Source organism: Acipenser ruthenus, chromosome 21 (genome assembly GCF_902713425.1).
Source record: "Acipenser ruthenus chromosome 21, fAciRut3.2 maternal haplotype, whole genome shotgun sequence".
Taxonomy (NCBI): domain Eukaryota; kingdom Metazoa; phylum Chordata; class Actinopteri; order Acipenseriformes; family Acipenseridae; genus Acipenser; species Acipenser ruthenus.
The window spans coordinates 31356177-31377367 of NC_081209.1; the positions used below are offsets into that span (position 1 = coordinate 31356177).

Consider the following 21191-nt stretch of genomic DNA (forward strand, 5'->3'; position numbering starts at 1 on the left):
GCAAGCAAACCACACCAGGAAAAAAGCACATGCCCGCTTATACAGTTCATTTCAAAACACAGAAATATAGCGGCTCAGCTGATGAAATGAATAGACCTCACACACCACCAACTCTCACCTGCACCTACTGCCTAGCATCAGTGCCAGTCCCCTGTGTTAGACCGTGTTTATCTCAAGCCCGTGATTCTGCTCCTCCCGCTGAGAAGGATATGTTTCAGGCCTCAACATCAAGTGTTAAAGTCTCCTGATGTTAATCTGACACTTGGCTGATCCTTGAGGTGCTACCTTCTCCCTCCCTCCCTCTCTCTCGCACACTCTCCCTTCTATTGCTTCTGTTTCCAAGGCAACAAATGAGGTATAATTAATACGGTCTGGCAAAGGGTTTGTGTGGATAACTGGGGAGCGAGTCAAGGTGGGAGATAGAGAGAGAGCCTAGCAAAAGAAAGGACAAAATGGAAAATAGAAGGGGAAATAAATAATGAGTTTCGTGGTTCTCCCCAGTATGACGGCATCATCAGTCAGGTTTAAAAGGTTATTCTTTCCAGACCCTTTAACGTGTGGATCAAGAAAGTTCACTTTGTGACCATTAGCTGTGTGTAGACATGGAGGGGCTGGGAACTGACCCGGGCAATAATTGGGAATAGGGTTTCTGCATCATAGATGATGATGGCAAGATTAAGGACAAAATGCAGAAGTGGTGAAACCAAAGTGTTACTGCGAGTCTACCCTAAAAGCAGCCCTTCACGATTACTGCTCCATGCGTTCTGAGTATTACTGGAATGTAGTAAACCCTATCTGATCATCTCCTTCCCAGTCACCAGCTTTGATGCCAAGATCAGGGTTGTGCAATGCAGCAGAGCAGCAGCTTGAAGTGTATGCAACATGTCCTTTTGTAAATGCCAAGTTCCTGCCACAGCAAAGCAAAATGAAAAAAAAAAAAAAAAAACTTGGGTTTATGTGCGACTGTGTCAGTATGCCAAACCCACATCTTCCTTTCGGATAAGGAAATAAATACGGGGCTGTAAAAAACCACTACAGCGTCCCGTCCCTTAGCTTTTTCGAGAGCATCATCTACAGATCTGAACAACACTTGATGGGACCGAGTGAGACATTGCACAACAGACTAACAACCATTCCCCTGTATCCGCTTGGCTTGTAGCTTGAAGAAGGTGTGACAAAGCGCACCAGCCACAATGTAACCACATAGGGTTCTTAACCACAAGAGTGACGTGGAATCCATTAATATCACGTTGCTATTCATGGCAAAAAAATAAACTTGTTAATTACCCATATTGAAAAAATGCCATCATCATCAGTCACACTCAATTAAACAGCAGTCATGTCTTTTAAACAAAAGCTTTACTGCACTTCACAACATGAAACAGGACCACACTGGATCTACTGTGTATTTCTATAGGAGACTCGGTTCTCCTGCCACTTACCCAGGCTGTATCAATGTATACTTGACTTTCAAAATCAGGGACAAAAACAAAAAAAAGAATTAGGTTATAATAAGAAATGTTATACGATCTTGTTTAATATTCTATTTTACTCCTGGTAAAAACAAAAAAATGGGGTTCAGGCAAGGGTAGATTCTATATACTCAGTGACGTGTAGTTATAGCACTGGTGAACACAACACCGTACACCTTACAAAGGTGAGGGTTACTAATCAAAAGCACGGCCGCAAAACAAATGAATTTGATTTCAGGCACTGCTTTAATTCTGTCTGCTAGGGAACATACGGTTATCATTAACATTTTTCAAGAGAGTTAAATAATATTATTATCTCTGCATGTAGATGTGTAAAGATACTAGTCATTTGATTAGACAAATCCAATGCAAACTGGTGAAAGCTGGTAAACAGCAGAGAGGAGAGTGAATACACTGGAGACCAAGTGAGGGATTCGGAAAGCTATAGCCTTCCTATGAGAAATCACAAACCCAAATCTGAGCATCAAGCGAGGGATTCGGAAAGCTACAGCCTTCCTTTGAGAAATCACAAACCCAAATCTGAGCATCAAGCGAGGGATTCGGAAAGCTATAGCCTTCCTTTGAGGAATCACAACCCCAAACCTGAGCTTCAAGCGAGGGATTCGGAAAGCTACAGCCTTCCTTTGAGAAATCACAAACCCAAATCTGAGCATCAAGCGAGGGATTCGGAAAGCTATAGCCTTCCTTTGAGGAATCACAACCCCAAACCTGAGCTTCAAGCGAGGGATTCGGAAAGCTACAGCCTTCCTTTGAGAAATCACAACCCCAAACATGAGCTTCAAGCAAGGGATTCGGAAAGGAACACATCAACAAGATTAACACAGTATTGACATCAGCATGCATTCGGTTCATTAAAATAAACCACATTGTCTCATTGTCGTACTTAAATGATACAGATTTTAAAAATGGGAGCTTCACTGGACCAATCAGTTTGGTACATATCTGAGTATTGAGCATGCATAATGGTGCCCACCTCAGCCTAAGAAAAGTCCCTGATCATCTTGCTGGATTTATACAGCATGTTCTACATCTTCACTATTGTTTGATCTGTAGTTACAATGCGTGGTGTCTTTCTCTCTGATCTGTAGTTACAGTGCGTGGTGTCTCTCTCTGATCTGTAGTTTCAGTGCGTGGTGTCTTTCTCTCTCTGATCTGTAGTTACAGTGCGTGGTGTCTTTCTCTCTGATCTGTAGTTACAGTGCATGGTGTCTCTCTCTCTCTGATCTGTAGTTACAGTGCGTGGTGTCTCTCTCTGATCTGTAGTTTCAGTGCATGGTGTCTTTCTCTCTCTGATCTGTAGTTACAGTGCGTGGTGTCTCTCTCTGATCTGTAGTTTCAGTGCATGGTGTCTTTCTCTCTCTGATCTGTAGTTACAGTGCGTGGTGTCTTTCTCTCTCTGATCTGTAGTTACAGTGCGTGGTGTCTTTCTCTCTCTGATCTGTAGTTACAGTGCATGGTGTCTCTCTCTCTGATCTGTAGTTACAGTGCATGGTGTCTCTCTCTGATCTGTAGTTACAGTGCGTGGTGTCTTTCTCTCTCTGATCTGTAGTTACAGTGCATGGTGTCTTTCTCTCCCTGATCTGTAGTTACAGTGTGTTGTGTCTTTCTCTCCCTGTCGTCCCAAGGGGCTGTCATGTGGGTTTCCTGGAATCACACTCACATGGTCTGTTCATTGAGAGGCTAAGATAAGAGAGCTACATTTTTACACTATCTTCAACTTGTGTCAACCTATCGTTACATACAGAGTATGCAGATTGTTGTGTTTAAGTGTTTTCAATGAGTAAACCGGGGTGGAAAGCCAGTATCAGCTTCTCTCAGTTCAAGATATTTAAAAAGCATGAGTCTGTTTCACCTTTTCATTAACAACTGTGAAACGTCACCAACACCATTCCCCACAGCTTCCCATTCAGGGTGCTGCGAGGACTCATAGAACAGAGAGCTGTTTATTGTCGGTAGAACAATAACAAAACAGATACATACGCCTGATTACAGAGCTGCTGTCAAAAAAGGAACTGGCACAAAACAAGTGGCTCTTTTTCCACAGGTATCTGCCTATCTATCTCCCCATCTAAAGACTGTATCTCTGTGCACTAGCAGTGCTAATTTCCATCTCATCTGATCATGAATGGACCGTGTGTGAGACAGTGAGAGAGAGTGGACAACTGTTGGTAACAATGTGGCATAGGAGATGACTCACATACTGTAGAATTTATCATGAATGTGTGACTTTGAAATAGCAGCTTTTGCGAAACGCCTGAACTCTCGTTATTCAAGTTGCTAAGCAGAAATAGGTCATCCTTTTTCTTCTATACTGCCTGTGCACAGTTGTGGTTATTGTAAACCTTGCTAGCATGTTTGCATGTTAATTTCTAATTTATGCAATATAAATTATACATCAGTCTGGCACTGATGCACAAATTGCCTATTCAGGTATACAGTCTTTCGTATTTTACATTTCAACACCGTCATGCACTTTTGTAAAAACGAGCACAGTCCTCGCTTATCTCTTGGCCTTCCTATATCTCGGACTATCCCAGAGCACAGGCACTAAGCCTAGAAGCATCCGGCTGGTCTTGCATGAAATACAATAAAATCATTTTTAAGCACAGGCAACCAAGAAGTGAAGTGATTGTTTAATGGAAAAAAAAAACCTCTTCCGTTATCGAAGCAATGCTAAATCATCCTCAGAACTAATTCTTATCTAAACTATGACTCAAGTGTCCAATTTAGAAACACCCTGACAAAAGAATGGAGTTCCTTATCTAAAAAGAAGTTAATTTCACAATGGACGCACGCTCAGGAGAAATCTCTAGTGGCCGAGATGTAATCCCATGCTGAATCAATGCGAGTTCAGACAATCACCAGACCTGATTACATGTAACATTAGCCGGGACTGGAGCTGTGGAATGCTACTTATCAGTGCCCAGTGACATCACTGTGAAAACCTCAGCAGCAGAACCTGATCTCACAGCACTCTACTGAACGGGAGTGACGGCACACCCTGAACAACATAAATAAAAACATCTCAATATTCACCGAGCCACGCCGGCAGTTTTGCTTAGGGCAGTGCATTACTGGTATTGAACAGCCCCTTCAGTTAATTAAAAGGGAAACGATCGACTTTAATTGGTGTGCTCTTTAGAGAAGAGGAGAGGCTAGGATGGCTTTTATAAAGGACTTGAAAATACATTTGAGATACAGAGATTGAAATAGTGCAATGCCCGGTAGTACAGTTGACGGTATTCATATAATACAGCATTGTCCAGGTTGGCTTTATGTCTATCACAACAGACAAGGGTACAGTCCTCTGCTGCTTGGAACAGAACAGCCCAGCTTGTGGCCAGAAATCACTCATCCTTTTGCATAAATGTACGACACCATTGTGATCCTGGCATGACTCAATTTCCTCTCTGAATCACAAACAATGCTAGGGCTCAGTTCATAAAACCACAAGGAAAAGTCATCTACCAAAGCATGCTCTGCAACTGCTACATCCAAAACAACTGTCCAAACTGTGCTGTACCTGCCAGCAACATTCAACTATTAATGTGAAAAAATAACAGTTATAAAATACTGAGTGAAACTGCACTGAATATTACACAATACTTAGACAATACAAGTTGCCATATATATATATATATATATATATATATATATATATATATATATATTATATATATATATAAAAAGTGAGACACTACGGCATACTGTCTCCTCCAACAAAATGCCAGTCTTTAATTAGGTTCAAACAGCGGTTTTAATTTTAGCATCAGCCAAAATAAACCCTGGCTCCGGCTGAGCAGAGTCCCAGAGTCCTGCCCACTTGTGCTCACGTGTGATGCACTTCATCTGCGTTTGACCCATCTCCTATTTTATTATTTAAAAACCCACTGCCTGAGTTTCACTGGCAGCCGTATGCACACACAGACAGAGAGAGAGAGAGAGATAGAGAGAGAGAGAGAGAGAGAGAGAGAGAGAGAGAGAGAGACAAGACAGTCAATTCAAGAAGGCTCTGGGATCAGCCAGACACACTAACACACAAGCACACACACACACAGATACAGTACAGACTCTCACAAGCACACACACACACACACACCATCACAAGCATACACACACCGTCACAAGAGCATGTGACACTTGTGCAAACACACACACATAGACACACACACACACACACACACAAGCACAGTCGCACACACACACAGGCACTCACTGCAAGGTGACTTTGACATTCAGCCTTGGGGGCTAGAGATGGTGCAGCACTCTAGTCCATATCCAATGGTTAAACTGAGAGTATCAAGTTTTGTTATTTTATAGATAGCTAGATAGATAGATATAGTTTTCAAAGAAAGCTGTTTTCATTCAATATAATAATAATGCCATTCTTACAAATCAAGTGCATAGAAAAAAAATAAGTAGTAGTTAGGGGTTCATGCGTTTCACTGGAATGACAGACCTAGGAATCCAAGCTGCAGAATGAAGCAGAGTGTCTTACAGTAGCTGTAATGTAATACGTAATGTAATTGCTGCTGGGACAATCCTATTCCCACTGATCCATTTCCATCAGGCACGTTTGAGCACTAACGCTGATCTGAGTCTCTATTTCTCAAGAATGAAACAAGAACCCTCTCCCTTGCATTGGAACCCTTTTCCTGCTGGAAAGCCTCTTAGCAAAGTCACATGAAGTTTCAAAGAGCAGCAAAGAAAATGACTGGAATGAGAGTAAGGGTTCATATACAGTACTGAAGAAAAATGGGGTTTCCAATTAAAGCAAAGACCCCCTACCCCACCTCACCCCTCCCTCTAATACTATTACAGTGCAATCTGCCCTGGTTTTTACCCCCAATAAAATGAGACAAAACATTCACACACAAAACTGGAAAAGAAATAGAAGCAGCTCAAGAAGAGAAGCATTCACAGTAATTACAAGATAAAAAGAAAGCCAGGGATCCATATCAAAAGTAAGGATTATAACAAGAGTTCACTGCTAAATTATAACAAGTGTTCACTGCTAAATGCTAATGGACTGTTTACTAGCATCACATACAAAAGCAAAGCCCTCTTTCTGGCAAACTGCAGCTTGTTCAGACTAAAGCAGATCCTGAACAAAACTAATTACCGAAAAGAAACCCCACGAAAGGAGTGGAAGAGCAAACTCCACAGTGCTTTTCTCTCTTATTCATAGTTCTTATTGGAATTGCCATGTGAGATCATCTTGCTGGAAAGGCTACTGCCGGGTTAAATTCTGTTGTTTTTAAGCCATTTGTTTTAATCTACACCAATCTTTTTTTGCAATGGTGGTTTCTGTAGAACTCTTATGCCAGCAAGAATGATCTATAAACCCACGAATGGCAACCTTACTTTTGGATCTTTATTTTTGAATTGCACATGCACACACACACTGTCCAAACCACTAGGCTAATGTCTTGTTATGGATAGGACCTACACTCCCTGGTTTGACAATGTAAAAGGCTGAATCAATGCAAGGCAATCCCATGCTCTACAGGCTGACCTTGCCCTGTGCTCACCTAAATGGTTATCTGCAATAAATACAGTTTGATGCAGGAATGTCAGAAAGCCCTGCAATCCACTTCCTACATGGAGGGAGGGGGGGGGGGGAGTTCTCAGCACGGATGGTTTCCTTTTATATGCAGTGTGGTTTTTTCTTTTTTTTCTTTTCTATTTTTTTCTTTTTAATAGCCTCAACTCACCTGAGACTAACCCTGCCCTTGTGCTTTTAAAAACAACACACACACACACACACACACACACACACACACGCAATGGTGTTTCCTCAATCTAATTAGAAAGATTTAGAGAGCCAAGTCAGCCTCAGTGTCTCAGGCTGTGCTGATCACTGAGCCCCTCTGGGGTCTGCACACCACAGCATTGAGGGATTGTAGTGAAGCTGCACAGATACCATGTGGAATTCTCCTGCAAGCACCTGTGACCCCCCTGGCACACTCCACCGCTCTGTATCAGCCAGCATGACTGGGGTCTGCACACCACAGCATTGAGGGATTGTAGTGAAGCTGCACAGATACCATGTGGAATTCTCCTGCGAGCACCTGTATCCCCTCTGGCACACTCCACCGCTCTGTATCAGCCAGCCATGCCTCTGTCTGGTATGTCTGGTACCCAAGCTTTGCAAACCACACCACACCTTTCTTTCATCTGCTATTCAACTTAAACTAAACCATCTGCATCCATCTAAAAACAAAAATTGGTTCATACATTGTTTCTGATCCCAGGAATATAGATAACGGGCATGAATTCTACCAGCGATTAATTTAAATGCTTTTATCAGGAGCTAATAAATGAGGTGCGGTCGTACTCGTTCAAGTAAAATGATGTTTGCATTGTGGTTGATGTGGGTTTCTACCCGGCTTACTGAGTGTTAATAAAACACACGGTTATCTTTGCCTACGCTGAATTCCAAAACAGGACCACAAATCACATAGTACTTGAATGTCTGTAATATACAGTCACTAGGGAATTCTGGGGAGGGGGGGGTGGCCATGTTCTAGAATAAATGGTTTAGTTTTGTTTTCCCGCAAACTTTTTTAAAGGGTAAGACATGGGAATGGGGTTCCAATTTATTGATACCATTAAAGTTTGAACCCAAAACAAAAGTCACAGCCATTGCTTGTTTTCCTGTTTTCACAGTTTTCTTGCACTATTCAAAATAAGAACTTGACACTGTGTAACACAGGGAAATTAACCCGAGCTATGGTAAACAGGTATTGGTGTGGGGAGATGATTATATCAATTGTATTTTATCTTCACAGGAATATCATTGCGCTGCTAGTCTCACTGCCTTTACAACAAGCTGCACATGGTTAACGCCACTGGAAAATCTGAATAAAAAATAACAACAATCATATAAGAGCTATGAAAAGATTACAGGAGTTACATCAAGCCTTTTAGAATAAAAAAATAAATACAATCTATCCTTCCTGCCAGGTCCCAGGCTTCGGACAGCGTGTGCTCGCGTCTCTTTATTTAGCACTTCTGGCTCCCTCACGCTGGAAAATGAGACGCCTGTGAGGCTTTGTGCATCTCCAGAATGTGCATTACTATCTGTCAACACAAAACCCAGCCCTGCCACCAACACCTAGCAGACACCCTGACAATGCTCCAACAGGGTTTTCATTGTACATGGATTGCAGCGTACATGCAGCAAGCCATTGCCCAGGGGGATAAACCTGGAGAGCTCCACCCAAACTGTCTCTGTTGCTACATAAGTACAGTCTGTACTTTCCAACTCTTAGCTTACTACAAGCCCAGAGCATAACGAGGGGGCGGGAGGGGGCAGGGTTATAAAGTTATTTGGCGCTGAGGCGGCTGCTGTGGAAAACGCATTGGTGACCAAAATGAAGGGAGTCACCCTGCACCCTCCAAATAGGAAAAACACATTCTTCAGTTTTTAATGCAACCAATACAATGGATGCCTTTATAAAAATGTCCTATAGTAAAGGCACTGCGAAAGCAGGGTATAGCATGGGTAAGCATTGTAAAGCCCAGAGAGGTATGGTAAATCATATTACAAAAACCACAGTAAGCTATGGTAAGTACATGGGGAAAACTGCAAAATGTGCAAATTTATCATGCTAAACTTTAATAAGGGATCCCTTCTCAAGACAGGTGGTGCCGCTACTAAGCAGTTAACGCAAAAACGCTGAGTTGGCTGGATCACCTCCTGTGACCACACACAGTGACAGCACTTGAATCATTGTTTGGGGGCTCCACCTGTTGACCACAGCAATGTGGTAGACAGAGTTTATATACATACGGGGCTCAAACACTTTGTTTTGTTGTGTTTTTAGAAGTAGTGAGCTGTCACAAGTCTAAACCCCTTCAGATACCCTGCGATATCTTGAGCACTGTTTAGAAATAAATTCTCAAACAGTAAAGCAGACTGTCAGACTTGTGCAATCTAATCTCCTGATGGCTAAATAAAGCAGTCATTGAAATGGCAAAGAATCAATATTACTAAGTAGCCACAAGGTATCTGATTCTGTTTGTTGATCACTTGCTGTTTACCAGCCTGAATTTAATAGCATGAACCGCGTGACCTTGACACAGTACAGTGCATTTCACTGGTGTGTGCTGCCATTCACACTCACTGCACATAGCCCCTACATTAAAACATACAGCCCACCGTGAAAGTACTGTACAGACCAGACATGCTGAATGATAGATACACACACAGAGACAATGTGTACAGTGAGTGCATTTGGCTTCCTTGAAAGTATGCGTACAGAACTACACAGCTACACACTCAGAAACGCACAACACCGAATGTTTTGCAAAAGCGTATTTTGGTTTTTTTGGAGGGGACAATTTCATTTAAAATTTTAGACCGGGCATTGCAGGACAGCTTTCTCTTTCGTCTGGAGGATACCTAGGAGCCCGGCCAGCTCACTGCTTTGTAATTACTCACAAATCCTTTCGGGCACCCTTTGAATGGAGACACCTTGAAGGAATGTTTAGGGCTTCACACCTTCTGTATCCCTTCCAAGGACACCTGCCAGTCATTCATCACGAGTCTGCAAGCAGGCAAGGTCCAGCACTGCAGCAGAGCCTCTTTTCTACTGTTCTCTGTCTCTGTCTCCTTCTCTAGCGGTCTCTGTCTCGCTCTCTCTAAGTAAACTGCCTGCAAATCCACAGAGCCAGAACTAATCCACAACACTAATACAACATTAAAGAAAATGGCCATCATTAAATATTTAAAAGAACTCTCTCTCTCTTTATATTCTCTTCCACAGTACAACAAGGACAGCTATTTAAACATAAAGCATTAACCTGTATACTGTCTGCATTAGATCAAAACACTGCACTCTTAAAAACGGCTCACAGATAAAATAATAAAAAAAACAAGCACAGGCGGTCATAGTTTTAAGTCTGTAGTAAATCACCCAAATAGTGCAATGTCTGCTCAGGATTGAAGCGCTGTTTAGAAGCACAGTTTATCCCCCACTATGCCTGTGCATACAAAATGAGAGCTACTCTTAATCACGATAAGCTGTGTCGCCATGACCCACATCCACTGCTCACGTACACGCAGACATGGAAGTGTGGCAGACAGGCAGGCAGACAGGCAGACAGGCAGGCAGGCAGGCAGGCAGACAGACAGGCAGGCAGGCAGACAGACAGACAGGCAGACATGGAAGTGTGGCAGGCAGGCAAGCAGGCAGGCAGGCAGGCAGTCTCCTCCGAGATTCTAACACAACACTTAATAACGTGTGGTAAATAATGCCGTAGACTAGTTTTAGCACCATTGGATAACTGGTTTTCTAGATACAAGCACCTTTTTTTTAAAATCTCCCACTTGTCTTTTTTTTGTATAAAATAAATTGTATTAACACAACACCCACCCAAGCACGCACACACACACACACACAACACTGATTGTGTTATTCACATCTGGAAATTCTGCAAGAATGTGCAGTTTTTCATTGTTTGACACAGACTGGTAATATGACTGAAAGTTTATCTGAAGGCGAATTGCTAGAAATGTTTTAAAAAGTCGTTAAATTTAACAGTATTTAACTATTTTATTTATTTTTTTATCCTCCTGTATTAACTGATACTACCATTTTGCATCGAGTACAATTCAGATAGTACACATTTTTGCAAGCAAAATTAAAAAATATAGTGTATATGAAGAAACTCAAAATCTAAAAAAAATATATTTTGGACTAGCTGTTACATTTCTTCTCAAGTCTTTTAGTGCCAAGAAAGAAAAAAAAAAAAAAATTGTGTTTAAAATGATGCATAAGTTCATGATCGCTCAATCAGAAGCTGAAGGTAAAAGCTGTAAGAAAGGAGGTCCAGAAGACAAAAGTTTGGCTACACTGAAGACACTCCCTGAAACATTCATCTGCTTCGCTTAGTTTCTTTAAGTTTGAGCTGTGTTTAAAACTACATGTGTCAGCTGTGTACTGTAGTAAACAGTACAAATGAATGAATGAATCAATACATGCATGTACAAAATCATCAAGTAAATAAATGAAAGGAGCAGCTTCTTAATGAAAGCTTGCTCTGCAGTCCCCATGAGGAGCCGAACCCAATAAAACATGTTTTATAACTTTAACAAGGCAGGGTTACTGAATCCTCCTCAAGTGTGTTAGAAGCTCAAAGCCATGAGAACACGACTGCAATCCAAGCCACATCCCTCTTCATCCTACTGAAGATCAGAAAACACAGAAGCACCGTCCCGGCAAAAGCTGCAATTTTATGAAACTTGTAAAACCCCAGTGAATTTGGCAACACATAACCACTCATTACTCATCATTACGGGTCTCAGAGTAAAGAGAGGACGCCATTCATTCTGTGCTTGAAGGCTTCCATCTTCTGGTAAGAGTTCGCTGCCTAATCCTTTGTTTTCAGTGGAAGGATGCTCTGTACACGAGGTCTAGGGAATTCACCACTGAATTAAAGAAACAATTCAATAAAAAGGCTGTTGCATCCCCTTATGTGTAGCCAATATCAAGGCACTGTATAATCCTTGAAAATAATAAATAAATATATATATATATATATATATATATATATATATATATATATATATATATATATATATATATATGTTGCTCCAGTGGGAACAAAGGGAAATAAAACGCTTGTTGTTTATTTATAGTTATAATAACTCTTTACTGATGCAATTAAGAGTATTACCCCAATGTAAAACTCGACAACACTAAACATTTTCTTTCATTTTACAAACAGTGCAAATGCTTTGTCAAAGATATGTACAAATAAACCCCCCATTCTTAGTCTGTATTGCTTTCATGAGTTCTACCTGCATTGCAAATTACAGAGAAACCCAATTGCAAATCCATGCATTTCAAATGAACCTCCAATACAGCAGACCTCCCCCCTAACTGAACTGCCTCCTATCTGGAGCACTAGGTCCCTTATCGCTTGCCATTTCATTTACTTTGGATAACAGGGTGCAGCTGTGCTTTACTGTAAGTAAGGGTTTGCTAAATACCTCGCTCCTAACACTGTCCTGCCCTATTGATTTGACGAGTGTGTCTGAGCACCAGCGCCTCACGAAACCCGAGACACGAGAGATGCTTCTTTCTGTAAACACTTCCAATCCACACCTGCTTTTCAGTACCACTGACTTTCAGTTTCACTGCGACCCAGCTTTGCATCTGAAAGGGAAGCATCTCCTGCACACAAACTCTTTAGCAGAGGATGATGGGAAGATGCATTACTGACACGCTCACATCTACCAACTGCAGGTACGCAGTAATTGTTGCACCTGCAGACAGTGTTGTTCTGAGGTACTGTTGCACACATTACAATGCACTTCATCATGCAATACCACACACAGCATTACAATACACATTCAAACACATCATTCTGAATGTGTTTGCAGATTAACGCTTGATGTTTTTTTTTGATAGCTGGTGCAATTACACAAGAAATGATCCTTTGCTACAAGTACAGCTCTCCAAATGCAAACCCAGCATGGTGCAGCACAGACTGGCGAGGGATTGGTATTGGAGGTAACAGTACTAGAAATAGCTTTTCAGTGTTTGTAACACAGGCAAATGTTGCGCAATTCTTATGAACTTCTTAACTATGCCACCAGCCTGCTTTTTACTGTTGTTTGGATCTACTTGGTTTTGTTTAGCTGCAAATAAAGATGTATTTCACATTAATAGAAATGAGAAAATGGTGACAACAGCAGTGTAAATGATTTAACATTCAGAGATTGTAGTTCTAATCTGCACGGGGCAAGGCTTTTTGTGCAAACAACCACAAAAAAGGAGTCAAATTAAAAGAAGCCATAATTTAAAAGATAAAAACAAATTGTACCTTTATAATTAAACAAAAAAAAAAACTAAAAATACTGACAATTTTCCTCCTTTCATTTGATTTTATTCGCTCCATGCCTGCCACAAGCCAGTGCATGAGAGAGAGAGAGAGGAGAGCGAGAGAGATTAAACAGGCGCAGATAGTGAGTGTGATGGATAAAAGCGTACGTACCGATTCAAGGCAGATGGTGAACCCCCTTGGTATCCAGCAAATACAAGACACATGTACACCCTGCCGGCCTTTCCAGGAGTCCTTTCAGAACAACTGCTCTCTGATACACTGGCTCAGCCGAAGCCCAAGTGCTGCTGCTGCTGCTGCTCGCTGGCACAGGAAGACAGAGTGAGAGGCGGCACTGCAAGCCCTCACCACATTGAGGGTGCTTCTCCATCTGCCTGTTTGTGAAGAGTGGTGGCAGCTGGGAAAGGGAGGGGGTGAGAAGAGAAGGTGGTGGTGGAGGGAGCAGGGTGAATATCGAAGGCTGCTGGGACTGCTGGCAGGACAACAGCTGAGATACCAGTGTCCCCTGGTCTACTATTTCAGCAGCATCAGCAAGGCCAAGGCAAGGCATGGAAGGAGGCCTAGAAGGGACAGCTCCAGGCAACTGGCAGCTTTTACAAGCACTCAGAAACAAATGCCCCCTTCTGCTACAGCTGCTGCTCCTGCGTCTCTTCTTTCAATAACAACAAAACATATCTATAGGATATCCAAAATACAATTTGAACCCACCCAAAAAGATTTTTTTGACAATCATGTCAACATATATACTTATTTTAAACCTTCCTGAACTATTTGATCCTAAACTCCCGCATTCAACAGAGGAGAGCAGTATTTGGTTATCTGCATGCAAAGCAAACAGACACCGTTTAGTATGAATGCATCTAAAACAGTAAACAGTCACAAGACAGCCTCACTTATTTAAACTAACTCTTAAGCAATAGTAACACTAGCCTCTCGCCTCACTTGACAAGTGGCTGGCACACTGCCATGACCTTACCTACTCAGAACAGCAAACCCCATTTGTACCACAACCAAAAATCTCTAGAATACTAAATCCAAGGCAAATGAATGAACTCCAGTTTCCGCTGAATCCTAGCATCACTGGTCAGTGTTTTGGGGTTGGCGGAGATGTGTATTTAGAAGGCAAGCCCTGCTGTCCCAGTATCAACGGCATCCTGGCCATTTAAAACATTCCAGTTGTAATATGATTTTGTAATTGTATCTGTTTTGTTTGGGAGCAATGTAATATTTTCCCCTGTTGACGGCCGCTAGGATTGTTTAACACAAAGAGGGTGATGTCATGCCCAGTAAATTGAAAGACAAGATGCCCTATTAAATCTGATATTTATCTGTCCTTGGGCTCCTCTCCTGTAGCAGTGGCATTGCCAGCATTGCCACAGCCCCCTCGTCTAGGAGTGATTCATTAATATAGTAAAGTTATCTTATCTGTGCTGTATCTAATGTTGTACACATTGCGTTGTATGTTTTTCAACATAATCATGATTGTTTTTTTATTTTAATTTTATTCACACATCCAGATCATTATTTAGCTGTGAAGCAATAAAGCAGTTTTTTTTTTTTTCCTGGACAGTTTTCGCTTAAGAGAAGAAGGAAAACATTTGTCTGTTGCCCGTCTCTGACTCCAGTGTTAATATCGAGATCAATGCTTACCCCTGCAACAACTCAATCTAGTCAATCACAGCATTCATAAAATAACTTCAAAGAGCACTCCCTTCATCACACAGCAACTGTAACCTTACATTAAAATGTTACAATGTAGCTGTCCGATTGGGTAGATTGGGGTCATTTTAAACTCTCGGCTCTCTCAGTTAAATATGAGCGTCTGCCTTTATAGGCTTAGTTTCAGCACATTGCAGCTGGTAAGGTTGAGCAAGGGGTTATAAAGAGACTGACTGGGTGGATTCTTAGGCATTTACAAGCTAAAAATGATCATTTATACAGTTTTTGCATGCTTGTACAATTTTCTTTTTACACTTCTACAAATCATTTTTTCTTAATATTGTTTATTTCGTTGCTACTTTCAGTACTGAATTTTATACCACTGACCCTGCCAAAAGTCTGCAAAATAATAAAAGGGTCCATTTTGAAGCTGTTATAACCACAGGAAAACAAACACGACACGTAAACAGGACATGCCTCTTAAGCTATCTCTGTTTACAATCAAAATGGTCTTAGTCATAAATGAAAGCCATCCAAAAACGTACAAAAAAAACCCACCCAGCTCCACCGCTCTGTCAGTCGTTTTACTCCACTCGCCCCACAGCATTCAATGGGAGAGAGTTTGTATACCAAAGTCATCATGAGCTTGCTAACCAGTCTTGATCTGCATCTTTCAGAATTACCGTTTAGGCAAGCATTAAACGAAACATTAAACACAGAGGTTTGTGTCAAAGCATGTGTTTCCAGTAACTGATTAGTAAAAGACTGTTGTTTTACTGCTATTCCGGTAGGAACCCTCGTGGGGTCCGTCTCCTTGTTTTATCAGATAGAGCATGTGGCTCCAGGGTGAGTCTGAGGAAGGCACTGATGCTGCTGGAGTGCTGCGTACTGCAATGTGGGGTCACTTCCCTTTGGCGACTGGGTTAACAGAAGAGAGACAACCCCAGACACGATGTGAATCCAGCTGCTGATCTACAGCCTCACCACCCCTCAGCAGGGGTCACTGTGGCACATTAAAGAGGTCACAGACATGCACACACTACTGTCTACTGTCTAAAGACTGGAGCCCCTGAATTAAGATGTAGCAGAGCAGAATAATGTGATTGAAGCCTCGTAAGTGTTGTTTGAGAAGGGATCTGGAAGTGCGACTGAAGCCTCGTAAGTGTTGTTTGAGAAGGGATCTGGAAGTGCGACTGAAGCCTCGTAAGTGTTGTTTGAGAAGGGATCTGGAAGTGCGACTGAAGCCTCGTAAGTGTTGTTTGAGAAGGGATCTGGAAGTGCGATTGAAGCCTCGTAAGTGTTGTTTGAGAAGGGATCTGGAAGTGCGATTGAAGCCTCGTAAGTGTTGTTTGAGAAGGGATCTGGAAGTGCGACTGAAGCCTCGTAAGTGTTGTTTGAGAAGGGATCTGGAAGTGCGATTGAAGCCTCGTAAGTGTTGCTTGAGAAGGGATCTGGAAGTGCGATTGAAGCCTCGTAAGTGTTGTTTGAGAAGGGATCTGGAAGTGCGATTGATAGTATCGATAGTATCTATAAAGTATCCATGAAGCTATAGTTTAATCTCTCCTGTTGTGCTAGGGTTCTAATAAAGTTACAAACATGCCACTGCACATCATCATGTTCAGATACGTGCATGCATACAATACTAATATAAAACAATACAAGAGTAAATAACTTGGTAAGTAAGTGTAAAGTAACAACAGGTTTTATGAACGGAAGCCTTGAGTATCAGGAGAACCATGCATTCCAAACACGAAGGTCACGGTTTCATCACTGTCATTCCAAGTATTGTGTGTAAAAGGTTGCTATTTATTTCAATGCACACTACAGGGACTGTATTTTACAGGGTTTACAGAAGGGGTTCCCGAGGAACTGTCATCCAAAACTTCTCGGAAACATATACAAGCGAAATCACTTGAGATGCATGCATCCCAGAACAGGTTCTTACAATAAAAATGGTATGACGTTATGATGTTCCTCCCAAAATATGGTGCAGGCAAATGAGTGTTGGAACTTGACAGCAGCAACTAGCCCCAATTGAATGAAAGATTCTGAACTGCGTTAGTGGCTTCTCTATTAGAGTGACAGTCTGTGGGTTTTGAGGTTACCTGACTGGTGCTTTCTGTGTATTTCATTGTGAGAAACCTCTGTCCCATATAAAAAACAACATTCCAGCACGGAAACGTCAGATAGGAAGACAAGCAGGATTGGAAGGCTGCTCCTGGTCGATACAGCAACATAGTAGCTAAGGCTTGGCTCTGTTGTGTCAATCATCTTTTACTTCCAGTAATAAATCTACAATCCAGAACTGATAGGAGGTTAGTAAACCATTTTCAGAATGACCCTCGAGAATGTTTCCACTTCAAAAGATTCAATGCATTTCAACAAATACAAAAGTCAAATAAAACAGTCAGCTAGTGAAACACTCATGGCTTGCACCCAAAATAAGCCCCTTTCTAAAAATACAGTTTCTGTGGTTTTCTAGTTACTGCCTAAAACACAGGAAGATATATTTTTAAATATATTATAATACAATTGAGTTCTCGCCCTGAAAGAACTCAACTGGGATCCAGACAAAATTAAACATCGGTTTGAAATATATTGTAATAATATTTAAAAAGGAAAACACGCACACACACTGTGTGTTAGGAGTCTCATTTACACCCGTTTTCATAGTTCTATGTGACGGGGCTAGGACCCCACTCTGCCTATAGCACTTGGCTCAGTCCCACTCACTCTCATTAGGAACTAACCTGTACCTCCTAACAAGCGGTGTCTGGCCCGGTCTCACAACTCAAAAGCCAGGACTGGCATTGTTTTAAAGCGCACTTCGTGCCAGTGCATTTCCGCCTTCCAGAAACTGCAATTCAATAATCCAGGACTCGCACTCGCTAGCATTATTTGTTTCTTGTAAGTTACATATGAAAAATAAAACCTGTAAGGAAGCATGCCGCATTTAAAAGCAGACATAACTACAATGCCAAGTGTATGAAGTTGTGATTTACGATACCACAAGGAAGGGCTAGTCAAGCCTGGGTTGAGTTCCCTCTGTTTGTGCCTCCACTTGCTGTGCACCAGCATAATCACAGTGAGCAGCTCAAGGATCACTGCCAGCTCAGGTAGTTGATTAGTAATCTGCTATGTAACATGCATCTCGACTCACTCTAAAACAACACCAGACGAACAGGAACTAAACAAGCAGATCTATATTGCAATGGTTAATAGGGTTACAAAATATAAAAATCATTTATTTTGGTTTCAAGCAATGAGTAAATTGTTAAACGACTCTTAATTAGCCCCTCATATCTGTTCACATGTTGCTGTTTCTCTTCTCACTCGTGTGGTATGACCTGAATAACCCCAGTGCAGACTCCCGAGGGCTTTGTAAGCCATGCATACTGTTCAGGTTTTGCCCTTGTCCCGCACCGCCAGACTCATGCATTTCTGTATTTATGGGTTTATTTTGAAATGGGCTATGCAGATCTAGCAGTATCTAGACAGCAGATAAAGAGTGTGTTTGCGCATGTGCGTTAGTGTGTGCGAGAGAATGAAAGAAGGGTCAAGAACATTTATTACACGGCACAAGAAAACACACCCACTTATCTGAAAATGAGAGGTTTTGCGTGCATTTATTTGATTTTTTAATAGAAATAGTTCTTTGAAGTTCATTAAATACATGTTAAACCACAGAAATGTGTTCCACTCTTTTTCGCACCCTTTAGTTATCCTTTTACTGCTCTGTTTTTGTACAATCGTACAGTTTTCACTTACAGGATTGTGTGACTGTCAATCCAGTCCATTTGAAACGGTTTCTAATTACCTTTGCATGCATGTGTACAGTGCTAAACTACACAAGTCATTTATATTCACAGGTTTCTTTAGTTTATTTCTTTAATGCAAATTGTATTCCTTTATTACAAAGTTGAAAGTAGGTTACATTTTTTTCTTAAACGTAGGTTACGTTTCAGACTTCCGTTCTCAGTCTTTTCGGTGCTACAAGGACGGCTTTGCAAAATGATTCAAAAGAAAGGAGTCATTTTTATAGGACTGTTATTTCACACATTGGAAAAATAATAAAGGCAGCCGCATGATGCAATGGCTGATTTCAAAGAAAGAATTAGCTGTCAGATTCCTTTAAAAGAAAGAAAGAAAAAACAGCAAAAAGTAAAACCAGAGACAAAGGATTGGACGAACCCGAGCAGTCTGGCTCTACCCATTCATTCTTTATTGCCCAACAAAAATTATATATGAATGTATTCCGTGTTGTTGCAATTAAGGCCAACAGTGATTCAGTAAGGAAAAGCATTGCATCCAAATGATTCAAATCTCTTTAGCAGTATGAAGTAGCTTTAACATTGCACAAATGCACAGGATAACTTTAACAGGCACTTAACATTAGGTTGGTAGATTCAAAAGTTAATATTACATAAAAATATTAATGAAGGCAAAATGAAAACAATTCTAATTTACTAGGTCTGTATGTACCACAATATATAATAACATTCACATTCACATTCATATATATATATATATATATATATATATATATATATATATATATATATATATATATATATATACTGTATACACACACACACACAGTGGAATGGCTTACATCTAAAAAGGTAAACATATTATAAGGAGATATTCGCAAAGGAAATTAAAATAAGAGTATCGAAATACAGCCTTCAGAAAAAAAAAAAATAACATTCAACTCTCTATATATATGAAATCCCTAACCAGCAAAATGATTCACCCGTCAGGTTTATATTGCAGCCTTTATTCAATATCGATGACAGGGATATGTAAACTTTAATAACTATGAAACCAGGCTTGCTATTGACTTAAACTTGTCCCAACGCCAATACTGTCATATTAAAGGATTAGACCAAGTCTGAATTTGAACTGGGTGTTTATTAAATTATAGGAGCCTCATGCAAACCACAGTTCTTTTATTAAGGGTTTTTCTATTTTATATGCAGACTTCAATTCAGGATTATTATTTTTTTTTTTTTAAAACAGGCTTCATTTGTTTTTTGGCAGTCCTTTTTGGGGCTGATTGAAAATGGTAAGTAACCAGGAACATAATGCACAACACGACACCCGTGTTCACAATGCTTTACATGTGAAGTGTGGATCCTGCAAGTCAAGCAGCAAGCCCATTACTGGAGCTCACTGAAAACCCTGAATCACAGAAATGAACACAATGCAGCTTTAAAAGAAAAAAAGAAAAATTCAAGTCAGTAACGCATCTTTTTTAGGTCATCACCTCTCTCATCTACACATATATCTGTGTCACTAAGCCGACTGCACGGCTGTTATTCAGTCTGTGTATTGATCATATATCTCACTTACCCCCAAAGTGCAGCCAGCACCACAGTGGGCTCAAGTATTGATTATTGCTATTCAGGTTTTCACATTGGAGCAGAAACCAGAACAGACCCCTCATTCACTATTACCAGAGCTATCAGGCTGGACAAAAAATGAAGCATCAACTACCTGGACCAAGTAACTTCTAGTACAGTGCTTTGGTTCTAGATGTCTCCTTAAAAATACAAGTCAATTACAGACTGGAATTTTAAATAGAAAGACGACCATTTTGTCAACCAAATATCATTTTTCAATCAACATACACACCAATAAACAAAATGAGCTGCTGACTGTATGAGGCACGTACTGAAGGCGTGTAGTTGATTACACACGTCTCACACTCCACGCCTTCACACTGCGCACTCACTGGAATTACTGGAATCCCCGCACATGGAATTGGGGAAACCCATCCTGCAGTTTAAGATGAGTTGACATTTCTTGACTAGAGTCAGACATTCTTCCCACAGCACAGTCTGCTGTGTGATATGAGTTTGAAAATATTCTATAAAAGGGAACACAGAACAAAGTTAAATTGGTGAAACAATGCGTTGGCGATAAGCAAGAGGACTGACATGAGCACCAACCCAGTCAGTTTATACAGCTTAACTGACTGACTGACTGGCGTTCCAAAACGCGTTAATGTGCAGAGAAGGCAAAAATAGTTCAGTGGAATCATAGAATTAATTAACTAGAAGACTGTATGCATCAGTTATCTATACATACTGTATTATCTCCTTCTTCATCTAAATGACTCATGAAACCCAGCACCTTCACAGCAACACCTTTTCAGCGAAGCTAGACTGGAACAAAATCATAATG

At 40.9% G+C, this 21191-nt stretch overlaps 1 protein-coding gene across 11 annotated transcripts in view; it reads right to left on the reverse strand.

The window, feature by feature from the left end:
- The window catches only part of LOC117962473 (myocyte-specific enhancer factor 2A-like), a 106304-nt gene that overhangs the window by 65351 nt on the left and 19762 nt on the right, over positions 1–21191 (reverse strand). Inside the window, exon 1 of one of the 11 annotated variants that reach the window (XM_058995563.1) lies at positions 13500–13725. The exons of the other annotated variants lie outside the window; for them this stretch is intronic. The gene's annotated coding sequence lies outside the window, so the exon portion shown is untranslated. Of the gene's footprint in view, positions 1–13499; positions 13726–21191 lie in introns of those variants that run through there. 11 annotated transcript variants of the gene reach the window in all.